The sequence below is a fragment of the Chiloscyllium punctatum genome, chromosome 42 (assembly GCF_047496795.1).
Source record: "Chiloscyllium punctatum isolate Juve2018m chromosome 42, sChiPun1.3, whole genome shotgun sequence".
Lineage (NCBI taxonomy): Eukaryota > Metazoa > Chordata > Chondrichthyes > Orectolobiformes > Hemiscylliidae > Chiloscyllium > Chiloscyllium punctatum.
The window spans coordinates 24,364,472-24,392,108 of NC_092780.1; the positions used below are offsets into that span (position 1 = coordinate 24,364,472).

At 41.3% G+C, this 27,637-nt stretch overlaps 1 protein-coding gene and 1 long non-coding RNA gene across 2 annotated transcripts in view; one reads left to right on the forward strand and one right to left on the reverse strand.

Annotated features, from left to right (window-relative positions):
- Positions 1-741: 741 nt before the first annotated feature.
- On the reverse strand, positions 742-27,549 carry LOC140465836 (uncharacterized). Its single transcript, XR_011955163.1, has 3 exons — positions 27,467-27,549; positions 8,849-8,957; positions 742-2,170 (listed from the first exon to the last, which is right to left on the reverse strand). It is a non-coding gene; the product is annotated as an uncharacterized lncRNA (long non-coding RNA).
- Positions 10,900-27,637, forward strand: part of samd14 (sterile alpha motif domain containing 14) — a 214,208-nt gene continuing 197,470 nt past the window's right edge. Inside the window, exon 1 of the mRNA XM_072561668.1 lies at positions 10,900-10,952. The gene's annotated coding sequence lies outside the window, so the exon portion shown is untranslated. The remainder of the gene's footprint in view (positions 10,953-27,637) is intronic.

Here is a 27,637-nt window from a genome sequence, read left to right on the forward strand (position 1 = left end):
TGGGTCCTTCATTCTGGTGAGTTGTTGTCTGAGATTGGCTGTTGGTTTGTGTGCTATTATGAGTCCCAGTTGTCGCAGTAGTCTGGCTGTCAATTTCATCAACAGATGCCTAAGGGAAAGACAACGGAATGAGGATATGCCGCAACCCAAAGGACTAGCCACACTACCATACATCAAGAGCATTTCCGAACTGACAGCCAGACTACTGCAACCACTAGGACTCATAACAGCACACAAACCAACAGCCACTCTCAGACAACAACTCACCAGAACGAAGGACCCAATACCCAGCATGAGCAAAACCAAAGTAGTGTACAAAATCCCATGCAAGGACTGCACAAAACACTACATAGGACAAACAGGAAGACAGCTAACGATCCGTGTCCATGAACACCAACTAGCCACGAAACAACACGACCAGCTATCCTTAGTAGCCACACACGCAGATGACAAGCAAAATGAACTCGACTGGGACAATATTACTATTATCGGACAAGCGAAACAGAGAACAGCCAGGGAATTCCTAGAGGCATGGCACTCATCCACAGATTCAATCAATAAGCACATCGACCTGGACCCAATATACCGACCACTGCTGCGGACAGCTGGAACCGGAAGCGGCAGATTCAAACCACTACAAATGCCGGAGGAAAGATCACAGAAGCACTTCACAGGAGGCTCCCAAGCACTGAGGATGTCACCTAGACAGGGGACGAAACGTCTGCAACACAAATTCCCAGCTCGGCGAACACAACCACAACAACGAGCACCCGAGCTACAAATCTTCTCACAAACTTTGAATTACTAATAAGTTTATCCACTTAAATTGCAGAAGCTCGATTAATCTCTCACAATCCCAAAGGGATACTATTCCTCCGCTAGAGGGCAGCTTACCTCCAGCAAACATGTTCTGGCACCAGATCCACAGGAAGTTATATTATTGGATACTGTAAGTTTCTTGCCTGCTCCATCAGATTCCTCTTTATTTAATGGGCAATTCATATACCAAAGGGGAGGAAGTTTTGTATAACCCATGCAATTGTTATACAACTTATGGCATTTTATGCCACATGATGCATTTCTGGCAGATGTGCAACCTTTTCAATGTTATTTCTGGCTTTCCAGCAGGCTCAGTTCTGTCCTGGATTAAAATTCATGTTGTCCTTCAGAAAACATTCTTTTTAGCCTGAGTTTTCTCATCCATCTTCCAACAACAAGGCCCCATATTGACATGTGTTTATTCCTTAAAATTGCAAAAAAAAATCACATTCTGTCTTATTTCTTTCAAATGGAAAACCAACCCTCACCAGTTATCCTGCTTAATCCACAACACAGAACAATGTTCATGCTTCCCTGTAGAAGTAGCTACCTTGCCCATCCCTCCCTCTGTCACATACAGCAGTGGGGACTTTCCCTTGAATTAATGTGTGAAAACCTGATAAGTGTTACGTGATTTTGATAGGTTTATGTGTAAATTTCACCTTATAGTCAACAAAAGGAGCTGGGGTGCTTCTGAATTCTCTGGGTTATCTAACTTAAAGCAGATAGAACATAGAACATTACAATGCAGTATAGGCCTTTTGGTGCTCAATGTTGTGCGACCTGTGAAATCAATCTGAAGCCCATCTAACCTACACTATTCCATTCTCGAACATATGCCTATTTTAAGACATGATTAACATTGAGCATCCCACACTGTCTGCCTCTGAGGTAGAAACTTTGCTGGACTATCACTTTGTTAAGAGGTATGTAAAACTTCTCTAACATTAAAGGGGATTAATATGCTAAACATTTCATTAGTAATACATTGGCATACAAAACAAATCTTCCAGCTTAAGGGATGAACTATGGCAATCACTGACAATTTAGTAAATATTCCAGTAAATGTGTGTTGCAGATGAGGAATGTCCAAGGTTTTTGAAGTTTGCTCTGTCCTGGGTGAATTGATGTGAAGCAGAAGGGTGACAGGGTAATGCTACAGCTCAGCATCAGGCAGTGGCGAAATAACCAAACTGTGACTCTCTTCTGGAAGTGTGCTGTCAGTACATTAGCTGAGTGCAGCACTGGGATTAACGGTTACCAATGTGGCTGTCACAAAGAAGGGCCACTCAGGAAAGGTACAGGAGGGCATTTAGCAGCTTCAGTATCCACACTGATAAAGAGTCCACACCTTTAGAATACAAAGAGAGATAATTGACATAAGGAAAAAAAGGAAGTGGCTTATTTGGTCATGAAAACACACAGATTTTACTCAGTATTTGTGAGACACGGTATTAGCATTCTGTACAGGATCATAACATTCTTATTTAGTCAATCCTGAACATCAATTATTAAAATAATGTACTTCTCATGCATTTAATATTACGTTCTTGCTATAGGCACTCATTACAGTAATAAACAAATCATCGTGACCCTTCGTGATGCTGTAGTGCGGTGTTCAAAAACATAGTTGGAGCTGAAAAGTCAAGTACCTTGTGTTGCTTTGAGCACCAGATATTATTAGAAAGGAGAAGAGAACTGTCAACCAATTGTATGAAGAATAAAATAATTCAAGACAAAATACTTCAATCTAAATTCAGTGGATTACAAATTACAACCATCATGAGAGCTGAGCTATGTGTTAGCAATATTAAATATTGGCTTGTCAAAACATAATCCTTTTACAAACAGAAGCAGGCAGGCACAATCCTAGATTTCAAGGGAAAAAAAATTGAGAATGGAAAAATATCTTTTACAATCAGTGATGGAAGGGAAGGATGGAACAGAAAGAAAGACATTGGCTAATGTTCTTTTTCAATTTTACCCTGGGTCACTAAGGTCAACTGCCGAGCTCTGTCTGAGCTTGAGATATGTTAAAGAAATTCCTATTCCTATTACAAATAAAACCTTGTGCAAAAGCATTAGGAAAATTCATTTTCAACTAGCTCCATTTGCTTTGCAGCTTTTGCACTTAAGGCATGAACTGAATCTGGCACGCCAATTGTTCTCCGAACACTGTTCCTGCTCACTGCAAACAATTTAGTTCCATTCTAAGTAAGAATTTAGAACTCAGCTCATGTTTAATACTTGATCTTTGCTGGATATTTGCTGCTCTGTATATTGCCAGCAATTGCAGTTTTTTTAACATTATAACAGAGATGCACTGATACTGAATGAAAAAAAAAATCAAAGAACAATGGACACTGGAAATCCAAAACAAAGAAATAGAAATAGCTGGAGAAATGCAGCAGGTCTGTCAGTACCTGTGGAGAGAAAGCAGTGCCAGTGTCTCAGGTCCAGTGACCCTTCTTCAAAATGGACTGTAGCTACGAGACGGTTGTTACACATATGCTGAAGTTAGGGTGAGGGAGGGGTAAGAGGGGGAAGGAGTAAATGATAAGTGGAGATGGAGCCCAGAGAGAACAGCAGTTGAGCAGACAAAGAAATGGGTAATGGCGAACCAGCAGAAAAAAATGCTGCAAATGTGAACCATCAATGGGTGAAAATGAGTTGGCTGCGCTGAAAGCCCAAGTGATGACCTGGGGAGTAGGGGGTGGAGAAAGGTCAAGAATGAAAAGGTTCAGGCCCTAACATTATTAAATTCGATATTAAGTTGGGAAAGCTGCAGGATCCCCATTATGGACCAGGCCAGACTCCTCAAAACATTTCAAGAAGGTAGCCCAAACCCTAACTCTGCTAGGTCTTTTTAAACAGGATGCTGCCTGACCTGCTGTGCTTTTCCAGCAACACATTTTCAGCTCTGATCTCCAGCATCTGCAGTCCTCACTTTCTCCTTTTTTAAGCAAGTGTAAAGTGGATGATCCAGAAGAGAATCAGCTGGTCAAACCACTTAGTTTTAAGCAAAATAGAATTTATTTACAAGATTACTGAATGAAACACAAAGTACAGAAAACAGAACTCCGAATAACGTATACTATCCGATCATCCAACAGACTATCCAAACTCAATGATGCCGTTCCAATACTCGTAACAATCCCTATAAACATCCCTTGGCACAAAAAGTAAAATCAAAACACAAGTTCTTACAGGATGGAAGTACCAGCCTGAATGTGCTTCTTGATCAAACAGCTTTTCCGTGCTACCGCTAAAAAAGAAACAACCCAGAGAAAACCTGAGCTGGGAGAACTGGCCATTCCCTTTTCATTATACAAGTGTGTTTTTTTTTGTTTGAAAGCCTTCTGCCGGAGGCAGTATCTGTTAGTGATAAACAAACAGGCCCTAAAACCCTTCAATGCCCAGGCTTTTTTGAGCCTCTGTCATTTATGACCTCTCTGACAAAAAAAAACTCAGGTCTGCATAACCTTATTCAAGAAACAGCTTCATCACAATTCCCAAGCAGAAAGTAAGATGTTGGTCTCCCAGCTTGTGCTGCGCTTTGCTGGAGCACTGCTACAAGTCTGAGACAGAGATGTTGGCCAGGGAACACAGTGCTGTGTTGAAGTGGCAGACAACAGGAAGCCCAGGCCCTTTTCTGCCGACAGAACATAGATGTGCCACAAAGTGATCACTCAGTCTGTGTTTAATCTCCCCAGTGTGGAGGAAACCACATTGTGAGCAGAAAACACAGTACACTAGAATGAATGAATTTCTGCTTCACCTGGAAAATGTATCTGAGGCCTGGGATAGTGAAGAGGGAGGAAGTAAATGGGCAGGTATAACATCTTCTGGGATTTCATGGGAAGGTGCCATAACGGTATGAGGAGGTGTTGGGAGCAGAGGGCGAGTGGACCAGACTATCCTGGTGGGAGTGGTCCCTGCAGAATGCTGGCCAGAGAGGGGAATATGTGTCTAGTGATGGCATCCAGCTGGAGGTGGTGGAAATGGTAGCTTATCATCCTTTGCTGGTGGCATGAAAACTGAGGACCGGGGGGATACTATCGGTGATGTAGGAGAGAACAGAGGGGATGAGGGCATAAGAACAGGAAACAGTTGGACATGGCTGAGGGCCCTATCAACCACACTGATGCAGAATCCTTGGTTTTGGAAAAAGGTCGACATGTCTGAGGTCCCCCCTGCGGATGGTGTCATCGTCAGAATAGATACAACGGAGAAACTGTGAGACTGGAATAGGGTCCTGACAGGATGTGAGGATGTATACTCAAGGTAACTGTGGGAGTCAGTAAGTTTGTAATGAGTATTGGTGGCAAGCCTATCCACAGAAACGGATACATTTAAATTTAAACAACCAACAAAACCATAAACAGATCATTGTTCACAGCAAAATGCCCAAACTTCAGGACAACAACACCATACAACCCTGTCACAGCAGCCACTGCATGACATGTCAGCGTGTCAACATGGATTACACCATTACATGTGGGGGAACCTCCCACTGTGTACACAGTGAGTACTCATGTGACTTAACCAATGTGGTCTATGTCATATGCTGCAGGCAAGGATGTCCTGAGGCATGGTACATTGGTGAGACCAAGCAGAGGCTACAGCAGCAGATGAATGGACACCACACAACAATCACCAGGCAGAGTGTTCCCTCCCAGTCGGGGAACACTTCAACAGTCCAGGACATTTGGCCTTAGACCTGCAGGTGACCATCCTCCAAGGCAGACTTCAGGACAAGCAACAAAGCAGAGTGGATGAGCAGAAGCTGATAGCCAAGTTCTGTCCCCATGGGAATGGCCTCAACTGGGACCTTTGGTTCATGTCACACTACAGGTGACCCCAACACATGATACATTCTCTCACACATACCAACATTCCGACATACTCACACACCCAAGCAGACCCTCCCTCATACACAAACTCTCACATGGACACACATATATCCCCTGCACTCACACTAACACATACACCCTCTCACATATACCCCATCACACTCACACACACACTTAACCAAGCTTACACACACACATAGACACACACTTCCATATACATATACATATAAAAGATTAAATATTTAATCTAAAATTGTTAAATGCATCACATCTCCATCACACTGGACCCCTTTGGCTATAAATTCTGTGAGCATGATCTTATCCTCCACAACCACCTGATGAAGGAGCAGTGCTCCAAAAGCTCGTGCTTCTAATTAAACCTGTTGGACTATAACCTGGTGTTGTGTGATTTTTAACTTTTTCCACCTCAGTCCAACACCAGCATCTCCATGTCATGGTGACCATCACCACCACGAACAGGTGGCTCAGAGTGGAGAGGATCTGCAAGAAGATCGCGCATATCAACACAGACACCAAGTTTCTGCGAAATGCAGGAGAGCAGTGAGGATCCCAATAGGATTACAGATCATGAACCCACTCAAGTCGACCTACAACACAGAATACACGGAGAGACTTTGCCGCTGCACCTCTCGCAAACTTCTTCATCATCTCTTGGACCAACTCTGCAGCAGGCACCATAACCTTGAGACCAAGTTGGAGTCCACACTCTCAGCCTGCACTCAGGATACAGCAGTACAGTTGCGTGACATTGCCAAACAGATAAGGTGACAAAACTATACCATGTACATGCACACCAAGAACAAGAAACTGGAGAAACTTGGCATCACCACCAGCAGTAGCCAATCTCCCCCCACAGCACCACAGATGAAAATATTATCACCATGGGAAATCGAAAGTCAACTTATTGGACCACACCCTTCAACTGGAAGAGATCAAAGTTCTGAGCAAAGGGCTCAATTTCTGCCCCAACACGAGAATGGACCCCATGAGTCTAGCAGCAGACACGGAGGGATTCATCAGATGGATGAGACTCCAGGAATTCCTTCAAGATGTCAGCAGTGATCCCAATGAGTCCACCAATGAACTGGGACAATCATTACAGGGATCCACAGAGGAATGACCAAAGACTTGGACCCCACTGAAGGGCTGCAGCACTGGGCTTGACATGTATGCTCAAACTGTCAGGAAATATGTGAAATATATGAATGCAAGATTCATCAGCTGCACACACAAGCCGCTCCTCACACTTATCTAAATTAAACTCTATCTGCCATTCCTCAGCCCATTGGCCCATCTGATCAAGATCCCATTGTAACCTGAGGTAACCTTCGTCACTGTCCACAACACTTCCAATTTAGGTATCACCTGCAAATGGACTAATTATACTTCTTATGCTCACATCCAAATCATTTATATAAATGATGAATAGTGGACCCAGCGCCTATCCTTGTGGTATACCACTGGTCACAGGCCTCCGGTCTGAAAGGCAACCCTCTACCGCCACCCTCTACCTTCTACCTTCGAGCCAGTTCTGTATCCAAAGAGTTAGTTCTCCCTGTATTCTATGAGATCTAACCTTACAAACTAGTCTACCATGAGGAACTTTGTTGAACACCTTAATGAAGTCCATAAAGATCACGTCCACTTCATAAACAGTAGATTAAAAGTAGTTTTCAGAAATAGCTAGTTGTTTAACACAGCCCAAGTCTTAATAATTTATTAATCATTATACCTGTTGTTACCTGATCATTATTGACTGTCGTTTTGTTTATAAACAGGAAGTTTATACTCAAGATATCAATAGTAATTTCCTATTCAGTAACCATGTCTGGATCAACAGCAGGTCTGTTGTTGTACAGGCATCGGCAGAGTGAAACAACACTGTTGTTGCTGATCGGTCTTATTAGCGCATCCTCAGGAAAACACTTATACAGTCCTTATATTGAGTTCTGTTGTTCATTGTCCAATTCTTGTGGTGTATCTGAACTAAATATCAATTTAATATTGGCTTGTGGCATTTTATTACTGCTTTTCACATCAATTGGCATCTCAGTACAGAATGGCTAAAATTGTTTAATGTAGGAGCCTTATATAAAAGTTTAATTGACTTGGCTTGGTCTAAATCCAAACCTCAGAAGTGGGCCAACTGTGTACAGTCCCACAGTGTAGCTAGCCTCCAAAAAGTTTGGAATAGACTTTGCAGTCAAAGAAACACTTTGATATGAACTTAAAATATAATATCCAAAATTTGTTGTCTGAAATGCACCACTCCACTAGCTTTGTTAAAAACTATGTCTTGTCATTTGCCTCACTACTGAAATACTTTGAATGGTGAGACATACTGTGTTTGCTTGATCGGTACAAACTATATCTTCTCCATTTTAATCTGAAGTACTCTTTTGCAAAGTGATGCATTAATTACTGCCAGTAAAACTCTCTGCCACTGATAGTTATCTTTTAACCAGTGTAAAGTCTCATTCCGTTTGAAATTGATTGTTGACAATGTTTTAATGAAACTTTTTCTTTCTGTCTCTTTTTTCTTCTCTGTGCCTCTTAATCCAAACTTCCTTTCTCTCTTTGCGTTCTTCTTATTTGATCTGATATTGAATTCACTCAGTCTAATTTATTGTTCTGTCCTTGTGTTGTTGACTTCCTCAGTCATTCAATTTGATGAGTCTAGGAAATATACAGTCTTGTTCTCTGTCTATGCATGTTCCAGATACTTTACTTCTCGTGTTGCAACATTTTGTAGTATGTTTGGATCATTGTTAGTAAACCCCTTACGTATTGTCATCTATCAGACAGTTCCCAAGTAGACCAGTTTTATTTTATCAAATCAACTGTCCTGACTTGTTATGGTACACTTCTGGTGCAACAGGGCTTCACAGCCTTAGAGGTACGGACACTAGCACCTTAGTAGATCATTTCTTGATTAAGTAAACGTGTAATGGCATCTCAATTAATCACATTAAAATTTAGTTCAATTTGAGATGAAGTGATCTGTATGTCGGTCCAAAAACAAATCAGTTGGACCATTTTGAGTGTGATATGTACTGTTTTGTGATTTTAGACAAACTGATAAATCATCCCACTGTATGTGAATTTATACATACTGTATACCACAAGTAATTTGATACTTAACTGAAGATACTCACCTTTAAGTTCTCTGAGCAGTAACAAGCTTTAATTCCGATGATTTTTATGAGACGTTCACTTGCCCCAGAAGTAGAGTTTGCATGCAGTGCTGTCAAACTGCATTCCACTCTGAGTAAGAGTGAGAGAAAGAGAGAAAAACATGGGAAGGGAACATAAGTAGGCAAAATATGGAAGCAATAATTAGACTGTTCAAAAAAGGTGATTTTGTGCTCCAGATGTAGAACACAGAATGAACAGATTGTCTCCATGGTAACTGAAGTTTATGACTGATTGCTAAAACCTAATTTCTCGTTTGATGACAAGGTCAGGCTGTGTCACTTGGGACCACACTTTGTGATTAACTGTTATGTGGTATCCATTAGCAAGAAAATACTGAGTCCTCAATGTCACTTTTTCACAGGCTAGAAGATGCAGTAATTGTAATAGGATTTTGCCTTTATTGCTGAGTGCGATATGAAATGTTTTTGAATAACGTTAGAAACAGAATGCGCGGCTTTACGAAGCTTAACTTGTATTTCATTGTAATAGTTGTTCATGGGATTCCATCAGAAAAAAGCGTCATTTTAACATGTACTAACATTGCTCATCAATTTGAGAATGCACTAGATCCGTAAAATATGTGATATAAACCACAAGTGTTACATGCCAGACAATGGAAAAAAGACAAGAAACACCTTTGACGGGTGTTGTATTTTAACAATACAGGACAGTTCCAGTCCAGATACTGTGCCAGAGTGACTGAATCAATGCAAGTATGTTGTTTGCCCAAGCTACATTGTATATGGATTAAGAATGAAGCTTTGCCCAGGATGCTAAAGTAATGTAAAGAGATGGCCCGCAGCCTTACAGATGGCTTACAGTAGCTATGACAGCCTAATGGATTCTTATCTGGCTTTGGTTTCCTGAGTTCAGGTGAAAATTGGAATTAATTGAAGAGAATGAATGTGGTTTTGAAAGCTTGCTGGAATATCAGCAAGAACATCAGGAACATCCTGGAGAAGGATGTGTTGTGAAATGTTCCCAGCCCCTAAATGACATAGGCCATGGTGAAATTGGGGTGAGTTGTCAGGTGAAGACCTTCCCAAAACTGAGGTCAAAAAGTCCTATTTTCCATTCAAGTCTTGGACAGGGAGATGAGATTCTCATTAGTGAGTGGCAAGAGACCAAGCTACTTGGATGATCACCCTTAACTACTGACTAATCTCACCAAATATGGATGTTTCCATTATCCAACCTGCCAGATGGAAATAGATGCTGATAGTTCCTAATGTGAAAGAGTGGTTACCTGGTCACTCCAGATCATCACTTGCTCCCCTGGACCTCCATCTTGTATATCCAGCACCTACGTCCCAGGCCACTCCAGGAGCAGTGTCCACATGAATCCCATTTCCATGGACATCGTCATCTGATGTGTACCAGTTTCACTGACCATCAGGGCACATCTCTAGTCCATTTATATCATATGCTTCTGCACTACAGTGCTGCAAGGGCTATGAAGTTCACCGATACCTCTCATTGATAATGCTTTACACATAGTGACTGGCACCCACCTCATGTTATGGACAAGGGAGCAATTCTCACTCACTCTGTTTTTGCTCACAGACTTTGTATCTTACTTTGATGCTCACAGCAACCCTGCCCTGCTTTGCTTTCCGGCACTTTGCCCACTCAACCACACCCAATGCCAAGCGCAACCTGTGTTGCCTTCCATGTTCTCTCAACTCCTAAATGTGAACTACAAATGGAAAATGGTTGTGACCACACTCCTGTGGGCAGAGTTGTCTTCTGTCCCAATATGTGGACTTCTGAATGAGAGGATCTCCAAAGGGCAATTGCATTAATCATGCACTTGCAGAATAGAGGTTGAAGTCATCTGTAATCATACCATCATGTTTGTGAAATGCATAAGGTATGAAACTGTGTAGGGTGCAAATGCTGTTCAAAGGCAATCTTGACCATGTCATTGGTCATTGCAGATTGAACACTGCCATTTCTATAAGGCAGAATTAATCATGGGTGGCCTTAAATGCGGAACCCTCAGGTGACAAAGTCCAAAACAAGGCTGGAGAGGAGCATGGGCCTGATTTTGCATCATCTTAAAATGTAAGTATAATGTAACACACTCTGATATGCAGTAAAACTTTTACTACATTATGTGGACCAGGATATACAAGATCTCAGTATTCATACAACACTAACAATCTCCAGTGTCTATGACTGGTACTGCATTCATCGAAGTAAGTTCCAATGTTCAAATGTCCAAGCACACACATATTGTGGCTCCTTTTGTCATTTGCTGAGTGGTGTGTCATTCTGGGAAAGGTGTGTGGTAAGATGGGGTCAAAGACATGAGGGTGCACATAGGTGTAGGGTGGGTAGTTAATGAGGGGAGTTTGGTCAGATGTGGCAAGAATGTCAGCAAGGCCTCTCGGCAAAAATCCGTCCAAAAATCTCAAAGCAATTTGGATTTGGCTGAAGAAAAGTGAAATTCAATCCTGTGTTTCCATCAAGCATTTTGATAAGCTAAGTGGTTAGATGCAGAGCAGTATCCTTCTCTATTCTGCCTTCATGAAGTGCCTTAAACTGTTGATCTGCATTCCCTAATACATCAACATGTAATTTTCCATTTCTCACAGCTGTCGGTTTCATTACCTTTCTGAAGCTCACACTTTGCTCTGTAAAGTTTATTAAAAAATAATAAATGGCAATAAACAGAAGGGTGTGCAATATCAGGTTTCTTCCTTGTCTTGAATTGCTCAATGTCCATCTCATTCTAAAATATTGAGGAAGATTATTACTCATTTAAAACCGTATTAAATGGCAATCAAGAGAAGTATTAGAATTGTGAGGGAGGAAAGAACAGAAATGAAAACCAAGGAATTAACATCACAAATTACATTTGCTAATATGGCATATATGCAAATCAAACTCTATCGTTCAATCTCTGCGTTTGTGAATTTCATTTTACTATTGCTGCTTAGTGTGTTCAATTAATTAAACCTGGGTGTGAATTCGTAAAATAAAAGTCAACAATATGTAGAGTTTGGACACAAAAGCTGTAAGGATTAAGCAGCCTTTTGTTTTAAAAAAAGAACATTGTAAATAAAGTTTCTACTCATGTATTATCCCTGCACGGTTTCAAGTTACTAAATATGAGATACAACTGTTTAAACATTTTTCGAATTAAATTTAAAATAATGTTGATTTTCAAGGTATTTAAAGTTAAAACTTTTGAAATAGGAAAGTTAATGCTTGTGCTCAAAATAGCAAAGAGATCTTATCCCCACGTGTGAAATCTCTATCTGCTAAACTTATCAATAGAACTTTCAAGGCTATTGTGTTATATCCAGGCTTGAAATACCGAGTACAAAAAACTTGATTTCTTCGTATTAATGCAGAATATTAAAAGAAAAAGAGAATAAATGAACGCATTTAAGAGATGAGATAGGCAAAATATATATTACTTTCTAAAAGAGAATTTAAGGACTTCTCTAAGCCCATTCCATTAATAAGGTTAAGGTTTAGGTTTCACTAAAGATAGGACATCTGTCACAGAGTCAGTGGCCTGTGATAGATGGTCAGTGTTCAAGAGTATGTGGTAGAGATTTAATAACAAATTATGGAATGTTATTCCAAAAATGAAATGACATGATCTTCACTTACAGATTGGTCCCTTCTGTAGACCTGCTGAAATATCCCAGCACCATCTGTTCATCGAGCTAGTGGATTTGGGTCAAATTGTCCTCTATGGATAGATCATTTTCAGTTGAAATAGGCAAAATCCTGTCCCACCAGGGTCACATCATTTGTAACGAATGTACCCAGGTGTGTAATGAAAATATGAATTGGAACTAAATTAAATAATTCCATTTAAAACAACTAGCAGAAATCATTACTGATTTCATTAAGTACAAAATTGTTTTGTTTTTGTAAAATGCATTATTGATGATGAATGGTATACCATAAGACATTGATGTCGGAACAGAAATACGCTATTCAGTCCATTTAGTATAGTCCATATTACATAAATATTTATATCTCTAGAAACAATTTAATTGGAGAGAATATATTTGTGATTTTCTTTTATAAAACAGTCTCTTATGTTCCTTCACGAGGTTGAGAAGAGGACACTGAGCAAGGAGATGAACTTAGGATGGAGCTAAATGATTGGCCAGACAGTATAGAATTCAATGCCTTGCCCCAAGGGGCACCTAATTGGACAGAGCAGTGGTGTATGGGGATGTTGTTACCTTCCCACCTCTGCCCTGATTAAGTTAATGCTAGGAAGAATTGTGAACATCCTTTCCAGTCAGGACAATTGAGTCGCTTGACTGAGCAGTTAATAGCCACTTAAGACCCTGATCCCACTCCAGCAGTGGACAGGGACACAACATGTTGGGTTTGCTTGTAAGCACCAGGATGGGTCTGGGGTCTTTCATTCAAAAGCACTCAGTCCATGATCCATGGGACAAACATTGGGAAGGACGTCAACCTGCTAAGAGCTACCCCATTTTCTTTTCTTCTGGCTACACTCACTAATGACCCATAGTTTGTGAGTCCGAGACCATCCCATTCACTTGGCCTAGGTTGCTTTGATGATCTAGTGCCAATGTCTAGCAGCTACCACTGCTCCCAGAGGCAGATTTTCAATGAAGAGCTCCAGATCTCTGATGACCAGTAACTCTCATGGAGATAGGGCTGATTCAAACTTCTGAGGTTCTTAATCCTGGGGAAAGGCCTTCCACTGACAGTATAGATCCTGGTGGATACTTAATGCAGTGGACTTTACCAAATGAGACCAATTAGGTGCCCCTTGGGGCAAGGCATTGAATTCTATACTGTCTGGCCAATCATTTAGCTCCATCCTGTTGGCAGGAGAGCCTAGTGAGGGCCCAATTTCCTACATTAAATGCCAACTATAGGAGAAAACTTTGATTTAATTCATTTTGTGGGAAACCTACAGGATTGTGTTAAAGATTGATTTTGCACTCAGCCAACAACAATGACTCCACTTCAAAAGTAGTCCATTGACGATAGATTACTTTAAGACATGCAAGGATATGAATATTAGGATCTTTCTTAATTTAACCAATTGGTGCACATGGGGATCTGATAAGTGATCTGCTTCAGATCTTATTTCAGTTGTGCTCTTGGAGGGTGGTTGGGGCTTGACTTTGTCCAGTTTGGTGAATGCACAGAAATGTGGGCAGTGATCTACATGAAAGATGAGATCCAGGTTCAACCTGCAATGAAGATGCATGATCACATTGGAAAGTGGGTTATGAAGGGTGTAGGGTGCTCCAGAGCTTCTGGGAGCTCATGGTCAGTGACTGGTCTGGAGGTCAGATCTCACAACTGCTTAAGGATTAGAGTATGTGATCTGTCTGCCTTTCTGATTTATGTCTGGATAACAGAGTGAAATCAAGCTATTTGTAATTTCCTCACCTTAGTGATTCACCACAAAATGGTAGCACCACCTTACATTTGAGATTAGATCATGGGTTTAATGGGTGTGTCGCTAATTCATCAATGCAGCCTAATTATTGGTACCCATTCGCAATTTTGCAGTATAAGCATTCAGGACAGAAGAACAGCACTTTAAATATTAATTGGGCCCCTTGGATCCAACTAGGTAACAATAATTAGAATGTGTTAGAGTTACTTGTGGGAGCTGGTGACTACAATAATTTGCAGATATGTTGCACCCCTAAAAGTAATGGTAAGGTCCTAGGGAGTGTTGCTGAACAAAGAGACCTTGGAGTGCAGGTTCATAGTTCCTTGAAAGTGGAGTCGCAGGTAGATAGGATAGTGAAGAAGGCGTTTGGTATGCTTTCCTTTATTGGTTAGAGTATTGAGTACTGGAGTTGGGAGGTCATGTTGTGCCTGTACAGGACATTGATTAGGCCACTGTTGGAATATTGCATGCAACTCTGGTCTCCTTCCTATGGGAAAGATGCTGTGAAACTTGAAAGGGTTCAGAAAAGATTTATAAGGATGTTGCCAGGGTTGGAGGATTTGAGCTATAGGGAGAGGCAGAACAGGCTGGGGCTGTTTTCCCTGGAGCATCGGAGACTGAGGGGTGACCTTATAGAGGTTTACAAAATTATGAGGGGCAAGGATAGGATAAATAGTAAAGTCTTTTCCCTGCGGTCAGGGAGTTCAGAACTACAGGGCATAGGTTTAGGGTGAGAGGGGAAAGATATAAAAGACACCTAAGGGGCAATTTTTCCACGCAGAGGGTGGTAGGTGTATGGAATGAGCTGTCAGAGGATGTGATGGAGACTGGTACAATTGCAACATTTAAGAGGCATTTGGATGGGTATATGAATAGGAAGGGTTTGGAGGGATATGGGCTGGGTGCTGGCAGGTGGGACTAGATTGGGTTGGGATATCTGGTCGGCATGGACAGGTTGGACCAAAGGGTCTGTTTCCATACTGTACATCTCTATGACTCTATGACTCTAATAAAACATTCCAAGATCTGTCACCAGAGGCTTATCAAACAAAATTGTGCACAGAACCACAAGAAGAAAATGCTACGGGTAACTAAATCCTTGGTCAAGGAGCTGGATTTAAGAACTGTTTGGATTTTAGTCCTAAAGCTTAAACCCTAGGCTAATCATAAAGTGATAACTAAAACAAAGAATCATAAAACAACAAAGTCAGGAATGCACAACAGATCTGAACTTGGAGAAATGCAGATAGTTGCTTGCTGAAAGAAGGCACAGAGACAGGGAAAGCTGACACCGTGCAGGAATTGTTAAACCACCTGAATGTGCAATGCTGATCGGCTTTCAGCTCTCTTGGGACTTCTTAATATTGCATAACCGCACCCAACATTAATGGCCCACACCAGCCCTATTGAATGGGATCATTAACTACTTGCCACTTGAGTACAGGTTTATTTCTTCAATGTACTTTAGTGTTTGCTAATGTATATTCTGCTAACTTAAAGCTGTTGCGTGGATCAGTTGCCCCCTGACACTGGAGGACTAGTTGGACTTTTTTTTGGCATTGAGCATGTGGGAGAAGTAAGAGAGGTATCACAGAGCAGGGAAAGGGAGGTTTATATTGGCTGCCATAGTAACTGTGTCTAAGCAACTCATAGAATGGCCACAGTGCAGAAGGATGTTGTTCAAGCCCATAATATCTGTGCCTAGTTTCACAAAGTGTAACTTGTCCAGTAACACTTCCTTTTCCCACTAGCACTGCAATTTCTTTTTCTAATGATCAATTATTTTTTGAAAGCCATGCTTGAATGTGCCTCCACTTATTTTCTGCCACACTACATTATCAGGCAGTGCATTCCAGATCCTAGCCAGTTGTTGTGTTAAAAAAAACTTTTCCTATTGAAGCTATTCCTTCTTTTGACATCATTAGTTGGTGTCCTCTGGTTCTTGATCCTTCGACCAATGGGAACAGTTTCACCCTGTCCACTCTATCAGGTAGCTTTGTGATTATGATTACCTCTATCAACTATTCTCTAATCCTTCTCCAAGAAGCATCTCCAATGTATCCATGTGACTGAAATTCTTCGCCCTGAAACTAATCCGGTGTATCATTTTTTTGCCTACTCCCTAATGTCTTAACATCCTCCCTAAAATGTTGTGTTTAGAATGGGATTATACTTCAGTTAAGGCTGAACCAATGTTTCCGTTAGGTTTATCATATCTTTCTTGTCATTGTACTTAATTCCACTATTTTTACAGCCTAGGATCCTATATATTTTAATGACCATGCTCACAATCTACCCGATCATCATCAATGTTTGTACATGCATATCCTTCAGATGCTTCTATCCCTTTTAGAAGGGTCTCTTTTGTTTTATATTGCCTCTTCCCATTCTTCCAATCTGAATGAATGGCATAACATTTTTCTATATTACATTTGATCTGTCAGATGATTGCGTAATCCATCAGACTGTCTATAGCCTTCTCATAGCCTCCTTGCAATGCTGGCTATTTCTGGCATTCAGATTTTTGGTGAAAGCGACTTAGTGGAAGTTGAAACACAATTGGTATATGTTTCAAGAAGGTTATGTAGGATAAGAAAGCACAAAGACATTCTACCCAAGCAATCCTTTATGCTGTAATAGAGACTTCTCTCACTTTTTCTCATTAAAACCATGTTGCCGTAGGGTTGGAAATCTCTGTGCTGTGTTGGTAATGAACTGTTCCTTGCTCGTTGACAATGACTATGGGTTTCCACTGCTCCAAGTGTTTTGTTCCTCTGTAGCCTGTCGTCTCAAAGATTTCATCTGGGTCCATAGCGCAACTCATGTGTGGCATCAAGCTGTAAGGAATGGAACCTGTGCTGCACTTTCCCTCTGCAGTGTATGTATCCCTGATAGCATACCACATGGAAATCCTACCCCTAAGCTATCCTCAAAATGTATGTGTAGTGGTTAGTATCTGGGCTGGTAGTCATAGAGTCATAGAGGTCTACCACACAGAAAAAGGCCCTTTGTTCCATCATGTCCATGCTGGTCGAAAATAACTGTCTAACTATTCTGATCTCATTTTTCAGATGTGGCCCATTGCCTCGTGTGCCTCACGATTGCAAATGCACATCTCAACACTTATAACTGTGAAATCATGCGTCTGTATATCTTTATCTTCGGTGTTTTCTTGCTGCTGTAATGTGTCGGTCACTCAACTGTGCAGCACTTTCATCTTGTGGAACAAGCGATAGAGCTCCTGAAGGTGTAGTTCCGCAGCTTGCCATAGACCGCTGGATCCTTCAGTATAGCCTGGACAGAGAATACAACACCAGCTTGGCAAGCTGTGTTCTGCACAACTGGACTAGCCATAGTGCTAGATGTTGAGGAACTACCTTAAGGGATCAGTGAATATGACCTCTGGTGCTTCCCAGTATCCTACCATTCATCATGTATTCTTTTGCCTTGTTTATCTTGCCCAGGTGCATCACCTCACACTTATCTGGACTGAATTCCATTTGCCACTGGTCAGCTCGTCTGACCAGCCTATCTATATCCCCCTGTAATCAATGACTACCCTCCTCACTAATTACCAACCCACAAATATTCATTTAATTTGCAAACTTACTGATCAACTCGCCTACTTTCACGTTTCAATCTGTACCACAAACAGCAAAAGCCCCAACTCTGCTCCCTGCAGAGTTTTACTGGTTTCCAAGCACAAATCACCCTTGGACAATCATTTAATTCTGTAATCAATTTGCTAATTTCCGTGGATCACATGGGCTGTTACTTTCACTTGCAATCACCCACACAGGATGTTATCAAAAGCTTTGCTGAAGTCCAAGGAGACTACTTTGAATGCATTGCCCCCATCTATTCACCTGAATCCCTCTCCAAAAAATCCAATCAAGTTGGCCAAGATGTGATCTCCCCTTAACGAAACCATGCTGACTATTCTTGCCTAATCCTTGCCTCTCCAAACGCAGCTTAATTCTGTACCTCAAAGTTGTTTCCAGTAGTTTCCCCACCATTGTGGTTAGCCTGACAGGCCTACAGTTTACTAGTTTATCCTTTCCTCCTTTTTTGAATGATGGTAACACATTGACTCTCCTCCAGTGCTTTGACACCTCTCATGTGGCCAGGAAAATATAACCATTTCCAGCATCCCTGTTACTTCAACCCTTGCCTCATTCATCAGTCTTGTCACAGCAAAATCAATTCCCAGTTCAAAGAGAAAGCAAACAAACACTAAAAGAAAAGTTCTCTGCATAATTGTACATTCCAGCTATTTTCATGAGTCCAGTTACAGCAGAAATAAAACAATGAATATTTAGTTTTAAAACAGAAATAAAACATTCAGATCTGAAAAAGAGGAATGGACAAAAGTGAATGGCTCAATTAGCACCAAGTTGGAGACATGATTCCGACTGTGAATTTTTAGCTTGTGGGCTTCCTTTGTGAGTTTTCTTTTTCTGCTTGTAAATCAACTTTCATCATTTGATTTAATCCAGATTTCAATCTGGGCCCTTGCTGAGAGTAAGCTACTGTGCAACATTTCTTCAAACTGTACAATTTTTTTATTCACTGGTTGCCCAAGAATAATATTATATTACACTGTGTGTAATATAACTGCAACCCACTCTTGTTTCTGCTGTTGGGAACCCCTACATCATTCAGCATTAAGTGGTTCCCAAAGCACGCACTTTGACTTTCTCCAATGCTTTTTGTTCCACTCTTGAAAAAGCCACAAGACTCAAGTCGATCCAAAGGTCGACTTATCTTCTTCTCTCCTTTGCTTTCTCTTTTGGTGCTTCCATCATGACCTCGCAATGTCAAGAGCTGTATGTGAGAATCATAGCTCAAGCTGACAGTATCCCACTTTGTGGTGCGATTCTTTTTATCATAAACAAAACTAACCTCATCTGTAGTCTATTTGCATTCCTTAAGATGAGAATTGTACTTCCAATAAAATCAGCACAATGTAATCACTTTAAATAAATAATAAACAAGAGGCTCTAATATCTCAAGTGTTGCATTTAATATGATCAAACATGTTATAGAGCTGATGTGGCTTGGATTAAATGAATAATTAACATCACAATGTGAAATTGGTTCTTTGACTGTTGAAGTTACATTGAACCCTCCTCCATCTTATTGGTTCATTAATGTTTTATTTCCTCCCAAGATAATACAACTGAGGAAAACCGTTCAATCCATCTAAATTTGAGAAAAGTTCACAACTGGAAAATTGGTTCACACGGTTCATTTTAGTCACAAAGTTTGTGCTGTGAAGCAGAATTAATATTGGTTGGGAGAGTTTCCTGGTCAGTCATAGACAATGGCAAACTACTGCAATAGTTTTCCAAGCATTGTCATGAACCAATTCAATGGGTGTCCATGATCAGCAATGCCTTCTTAGTACTTGGTACCTGAAGAAAGAGAGAGAAAAATCTTTTCATTTGCATTAACAATGACTGAAAAGTCTGCTTCTTCTGATCTGAATCGGCAAGTGTAAAGTTTTGCAACACAACACGTGGGCCAAGGAGATATGGAAATTCAAAAATAAACAAAATTATTTTTATCTGATATCTAATTTATAAAGCTTTATTTAGATTTTCAGTTGAAAATCCTGTCTATTGATGCAGACGGGTTTTCATTCTTAAATCTAAATAAAAGCTCTTGATAAAGCAGATGCATGTTTCACATGGTAGCTTGGATTATTCATTCAAAGTATTGCATTGGGATCTTCCTTAATTCTTATTTCAAACTGAAATGATAAAGACCTCAGTTTCTAATTCAGACAGTGAAATTAACTATTTTTTTTTTTAAAAATCCAGCCCATGTGAAATTACGGTTGCTAACACAAATATGCAATTTCTTTTGGTTTCCAAAAGTAACAAAATAATTGCAATGAATGATTGGAAGAGACTTTCGGCTGGAGGGGTCCTTCTTTGGCATATTGTATCACAGTGCTAAGGTACAAAGCACTGGATTCCCGAAATTGCTCACTAATCAATCTTGGTGTCTCAGATTAGAGTAGTGCTGGAAAAGCACAGCAGGCCAGGCAGCATCCGAGGAGCAGGAAAATCAATGTTTCGGGCAAAAGTCCTTCATCAGAATGGCCATTCCTGATGAAGGACTTTTGCCCGAAACATAAATTTTCCTGCTCCTCGGATGCTGCCTGACCTGCTGTGCTTTTCCAGCACCACTCTAATCTTGACTCTGATTTCCAGTATCTGCAGTACCCACTTTCGCCTAATCTTGGTGTCTCAATCTAGTCAACTAGATTTGTTGAGCAAACATCAGTCACTTACAAGGAAAGGAAAAGGGTGCTGCGTCAGGAGGTGGAGAGAGCAGCAGGTTATCCCAGGCAACCCTCAGATAATTGCAAATGGGAAACTGTGAAGAGTTGAATATGCTCCATCAAGTGAAGAATTCTATGATGACATGCAAAGTGAGAGTGAATAAAATAAACAGAAACCACTTCACAATATTGAGGAGGAGCAGTTAAGATATATATAAGTAATTCATTGATGCCTTGTAGTTTTTTAATAATGATGTTTGAGCTGAGAGTCATAGAGGTGTATAGCACAGAGACATACCCTTCAGTCCAACCCATCCATGCAGACCAGATATCCTAACCTAATCTAGTCACTTTTGCCATTACTTGGCCCATATCCCTCTAAACTCTTCCTATTCATATACCCATCCAGATGCCTTTCAAATGTTGCAATTGTACCAGCCTCCACCACTTCCTCTGGCAGCTCATTCCATACATGTACCACCCCCTGTGTGAAAAGGTTGCCCCCTTAAGACCCTTTTATATCTTTTCCCTCTCACCCTAAACCTTCTGGACTCTCCCACCCCAGGGAAAATACCTTGTCTATTTACCCTATCCATGCCCCTCATGATTTTATACACCTCTATAAGGAGACCCCTCAGCCTCCAATGCTCCAGGGAAAACAGACCCAGCCTACTCAGCCTCTCCCTATAGCTCAAATCCTCCAACCCTGGCAGCATCCTTATAAATCTTTTCTGAACCCTTTCACGTTTCACAATCACAATTGCACACAATATTCCAAACATGGCCTCACCAATGTCCTGTACAGCCACAACATGACCTCCAAACATCTATACTCAATGCTCTGACCAGTAAAGGAAAGCATACCAAACACCTTCTTCACTATCCTATCTACCTGCGACTTTACTTTCAAGGAACTGCACTCCAAGGTCTCTTTGTTCAGCAACACTCCTTAGGACCTTACCATTAAATGTATAAGTCCTGCTCTGATTTGCTTATCGAATTGAACAGTTTTTTTTACTGCATTCCAAAAAAAGGAAAGATTTAAACTCAAAGTCAAATCTTACATGTTAAAATGTTATTTGAAGTATAATTGACTGGATTGTAATTTCAAGGTCCCACGCCTTTATGTTGGACTGAATTCTGGTTTGGGGTCAAGATGTGTACATGATGGGATCGTGGCTGAAATTCTTGAGGCAACCAGTTCAGGAACCACCTCCATAAACCATTTTGGGGTGAACAGTCAGGATGGCCAATATGAGTGTGCAAGGTGCTGGGAGCCCAGCAGCCCACCAGGAGAGGTGGTTGCTATCAGTCTCGGTAGGAGAATGAGAGGACATCTCACAATGGACATTATTACAGAAGACCTTGTAACATTAAAACATAGACACAGCTGTCAGCCTGTCACTGTGGAGGGAAGAACTGAAATAACCGCACAGAGGCTGGTATCCTATCACCAAGTCACCCTTTTATTTACTTGTGTACAATACACTGGCTTGAACGGAGGAGATTTTAACCTTCTGGTTATACTTTTTTTCTTTTTTTTAAAAGCCCCCACACTACTGCCTAACAGCGGTAATGTTTATTCATTCCCAGCATCCATGTCGCTTGTGTGCAGGTGTAGGACACAGTGAAGAAAAACAGGTGTACAAATTTTTATTCACTTCCCACCACCAAGAAGAAAGGAAACAGCAGAATGGCCAGTGACAAGCAATTCATTTCTCAGAGGGCAATGCTGCATGATCAAAAAAGTGAAGGGGAGGGCTGGGATAAATCAAAATAGAGTTGGAGGGGGAAATAAACCACTTCACTCCCTGTGGTGCCAACCTCTCCCTGAACAGCTCAAGGGTGTTGGTGGACACGTGTGCTCCTTCACCAGGGACTCCCAGGCTCGAACGTAACTGTGGAAGAGGGGCAGGCAATCGGCCCTAAAAACCCCCTCCACGGCCCACTGCCTTGACCTGTTACCATCTGTTTTTTTTTGCCCCCACACTGCCGCCCAACTGCAGGAGTGCTTATTTTTCCCTCAGCCCCCATGTTGTGTGTGTGCAGGTGTGAGACACAGTGAGAGACACAAGGTGCATGAATCTCTATTCAGTTTCCACCACCAGGAAGAAAAGAAACACCCGAGTGGCCAGTGACAAGCAATGCCCTTCACATCAAAGGGCAATGCTGTGATCAAACAGTGAAGGGGAGGGCAGGGATTAAATCAAAATAGAGTTGAAGGGGGAAATAATGCACTCCACTCCCTGCAGTGCCCACCTTTCTCGAACAGCTCAAGGGTGTTAGTGGACACCGCGTGCTCCTTCCCCAGAGACACCCGGGTTCTAACGTAACCACGGAAGAGGGGCAGGCAGTCGGCCCTAACTACCCCCTCACCTTCTGGTTATATTGATCAACCAAGTCTTTTCTGATTGGCCGAGGTTAACAAACCCAATCAACAACCTCGCAGTCAACAAGGTCCACTGGTTCCGATCACTACAGAGCCCTTTGAAGCGTGCGGTTTCAGCTGTGCCCATGTCGAGGGGAGGAATTAAAGAAGGTATCGTAGGAACCTCCTTCCCACCTGCCCTAGCAATCCACCCAGCTCTGCAGTTAGAGAGCCATCTTCCTCCATCTGTAGGGCTACAGCCTCAGCAAAGCACCACAGGCATCAAACCTCAACATACGTGTCAAAAAACACACTTTGATTGGCCTGAACAACCACCCCAATTGCCAGCTTCAGAAGTAGCCTCACCAAAACAGACTGGAGGAAGTAATGGGATAGCAGACAAGGTGCCAGGAGCCCAGCACTCATAGCTTCAAAACACCACCTTCACAGAATATCGGTGATGACACAATATTTAGAATACCTACAGTAAGGAAACAGGCCCTTCGGCCCAACAAGTCCATACTGACCCTCCGAAGAGCAACCCTACATTTATCCTGACTATTGCACCTAAAACTACAGGGAATTTAGCATGGCCAGTTCACCTGGCCTGCACATCTTTGGATTGTGGGAGGAAACCAGAGCATCCAGAGGAAACCCATACAGACACGGGGAGAATGTACAAACTTGACACAGACAGTCACCCAAGGCAGGAATTGAACTCTAGTTTCTGGTACTGTGAGACAGCAATGCTAACCACTGAGCCACCATGCCACCAATGTGTTAAATGGCTTCCTCTACAGTATAATAGCTCTGTGATTCTGAATGAAAACCAGCACAGTCTTTTCAAATGCACAAATTTAACTGCGGTAGTCAAATCATTCTTGTAAATGTGAAATTAAATGGTGCAAAATAAACTTATATTAATTCCCTACAGGAAGTGGGCATCATTGGTGAGGACAGTGTTTAATACCCATCCCTAAATGCCCTTGAGAAGTAAAACTACCTCTCCATCCACAGGGATTGATGTTCCACAATGATTCTTGTTTGTCATAGCAGATTGGTGAAATTAAAAGGCTTGCTCAGCCATTCTTGAAGGCACTTTGCCACACCAGGTAAGGATAATGGATTTCCTCCTGTAAAGGCCACCTTTAAATCAGATGGATTTTTGATGACAATCTGCAGATTTCATGGCCACCCATTATTAATACTACCTTTTATTCAAGATTCATTCAATTAACTGAGCTTTAATCCCCCAGCTGCTATAAAAGATTTGACTCCAGTTTCCAGATTATTAGTTCAGCAACTTAACTGCACTTTTACCAGAAATTGGCCAAGTAACGTTTATGGAAGGTTCCCTCGCCGAGCCTGAGTGAGTTGTTTAACGCCAATTTTCCCTCATCAACTATGCACCATGCCCTTAAGGTGCCCTGCAATTCACTCCCTGCAGGTGGTCACTGCTGGCACCTCCTAGGGATTCTGGCACAAGTGTCATTGTTAAAGTTCAGCCATGCGCCCAGTCATACACCGGCAGACCAGAACTGCCTTGCAGAATTTGTTTCATTTGCCCTAGACAGAAGGTAATTGGCACCCCCCTTTGCCAACAGGGGCCTGGAGATCCTGTTGGTTTGGTGGGGGGAGTGGGGTGGGTGGGTACTGCATGTGGTCGCTGTCCATGGAGAATGCCCTGAGATATTGGTGTCTAGAAGTCCAGAGAAACGAACAGTGAGCTGGATTTATCAGATTTTTACTGTCCTCACTTTCCTGATGTTGGGAATTATCTCCATGTAATTTCCTTGCAACAGTTAAGATAATGGAAATAACATGTCAATGAGGCAGGATAACAAAATGATGAGCATGTTAATGCATACCAATGGGTGTGAATAGACCGCTAACCACTCACTAGCAAGAATCCTGTCTCACTGTTCAACACTTGGGAGGAATTGTGACCTTTTGTTCTCAATGACAGGTAACTGTGCCAGTCTCTCAACATCCTTGCCCTTGCCCACTTCAGTCAGTAATTGGAAGATTCAACTCTACATTGCTGTACCAGCTAGTTGATTAAGACCTTTAATCAAAACTTTTAAAAATAATTGTTGACTATAATGGGTTTTATTCCGTATTGCTAGTTTTTTCTCTCATGACCTTTTGTCCTCCCATGAAGGTTAAACTGTTCTCAGGTACTGGCCGAGAGGTGTCAATGTGTTATAATACCATGCCAAGTTCTGTGTACCTTTTGTTTGAAGCAACAGAATGTTTATGTCAAAGGGTTTTCTGATCATGTTGATAGTACAACTAGACAAATGAAACCCAGTATGAAACATAGTTTGATAAATCAAACTTTTATCCTTAAATATGCAGCTACTCCTTTCTTTACTTCCTTACTGATCATGCCGTTGGATTTTTGACCTCTCTAGACTTCAAGCTCTTTAACTTCTGGTTACCTGTCCTTTTTCTTTACCTCTTTCCATTTTATGATCTTTTTTCCATCAAGGGTCTTTCTATTACTCTTCCCTTCTCATTCCACTACTCTTTGTTCCTCTTTTGCTCCCTTCCTATTTCTGTTTTCTTTTCTTCTTTTTAAACCAAATCTTTTCAATCGCTTGCTCTCCCTTTTCCCTCAGTCATTTTATTTTATTTCTAACTGAATCTTGGCTATTTCCAGCTGTGACATCTCAATTTCTGGGTTCCCTTCTAATTCTAAACTTTGGGTAATCACTTCAAACATCTCAGATCCTGCTTTTATTTGTACCTTCAAAATATCTGCCAACTCTCTCTTCAGCTTTGGTCAAAGATTTCAGATAATCCACTGTTATGTCTTCTACTTACAGAAAAATGTCTTAGCAACATTTGAAGCCATTGTGAAAGCCATGTTATATGTGCCGAATCACCACATACCTGCTTCTTTGGAAGAAACACAACCTCCCCAATACTCCATGAATTCAAATCTCGGTTAAGAACCCCTATTTATTATGATCCTAGTTGATGATACTGCTCAACCAGAATGAATCCTAGGTTAATCACTCACCTTGTATAGTTTAGTTAGTGCCAGTAATCACTAAAACTGACGAAGGAGTATTGCTTCGAAGGTTTGTGAATTCTAATAAACGTATTGGACTATAACCTAGTTGTGTGTGACTTCTGACCTTTCTGCTGAGGTGATTCCTTGGTTCCTTGAACTGCCCCAAGCTCTTCTGAGCGAGTAACTTCTCTCTAGTTTTAAACCCGATGTGTTCTGAACTGCGATTCCTCTGAACTGAAAACAAAGCTAGTGGCACTAAATGTGTACCTTACTTATTACTCTAACATCAGACACAACAGGAGGTCTGCAGTCACCTACTTTCAAACAAATGCTGGAATTCAGTCATTGTTCTGGACCAACTCTGCCTTTTTATTAAAGTAAAACATTCAAAGAAGTAACCACAAACAATTTTCCTCTTGTTTGTAATCTCAACTGTAGAAATGCAATTAAAAATATGAAGTTGAAATATATCAGTGTCATACTTCTGGGAAATGCAGTGTTACAGGAATAGGATGAGGGTTATTGGGGGCGTAAATATCTGAGTGGGATGCTCTTTGGAGGGCTGGTGTGGACTTGATGGGCTAAGTGGCCTGCGTCTACACTGTAGGAACTCTACACAAAGCACTCTGGGAAAAGTGAATTTTTGTCACATGGAAGCAATTTCTCTTTTAAGCAGGAACTGTGAATGGCACCATCAGTGGACCAGGTTGGAAAGACTCTTTTAGGGTGAAAGAGTGAAGGAGGAGAATTTAGATCTGACATTAGAAATTAAGCCAGGCAGAATACCGCCTCAGTTTGAACAGCATGTGTTTATTTGGTGACTTTGCATGAAGGGACTTTGTGATGTTCGCAGCACTCAAATGATTAGTAACATCTGTCCTTGTTTCTGAAATGCAGAACATGTGAACCATGTGAAAATTAAGGATAATTATGTGTGACTGCTTTACCTTAAAATAGATGATTTCTATTAATAAACACCAGTGAAATAAATAATTTATTGTTCTCCAGCATAACAACTTACTGTTTAAAAAAAAATGTGGCTTTGACAAATTGATGAATGAATGGGCTTGAAGGGGTTAAACTGATATTGCTTGGAATCCAGGAACAGGGATGCAATCCAATTACAGTTACGATGTACTGTGTGAGCAAGCTGCTGTTTTGGAAAGCCAGGCATCAAAACACATACCAGTGACTCTGTCACCCTCCTAGAACTGCCTGCTTCTTTTCAAATTTGACTCCGAAAAAATTATGTATGGTACAGCACAGACAGAGAGCTTCTTTCAGACACTTCTCTTAATAATACTGTGATCGTTTTTAAAACAAGCTCCTGCAAAATGGCCTGCCATAGGTCAGTGTTGTATCATTTATCCCGTGCAGTGACTAAATAATGTATCACCAAAAAAACCGAATGACTTAGTGGCACTCGAGGGATAAATGCATTCATAATGTGACAGTCGGAAAGCAACACTGTTTGTTAATGACTTACCACAGCAAAAGAGCAGGCTCTTCCGGGTACTTAGAGACCTCCTCCCATCTGGACCCTGGACCCATCCCATTGTAGCTGTATCGAAGCGCGGACCTCACTTCAAATCAGCAGCTCCCATGCTGAAGTGCCCGAGCCTGAATGAATCACAGACATCTCTTGAATATTGCTGAT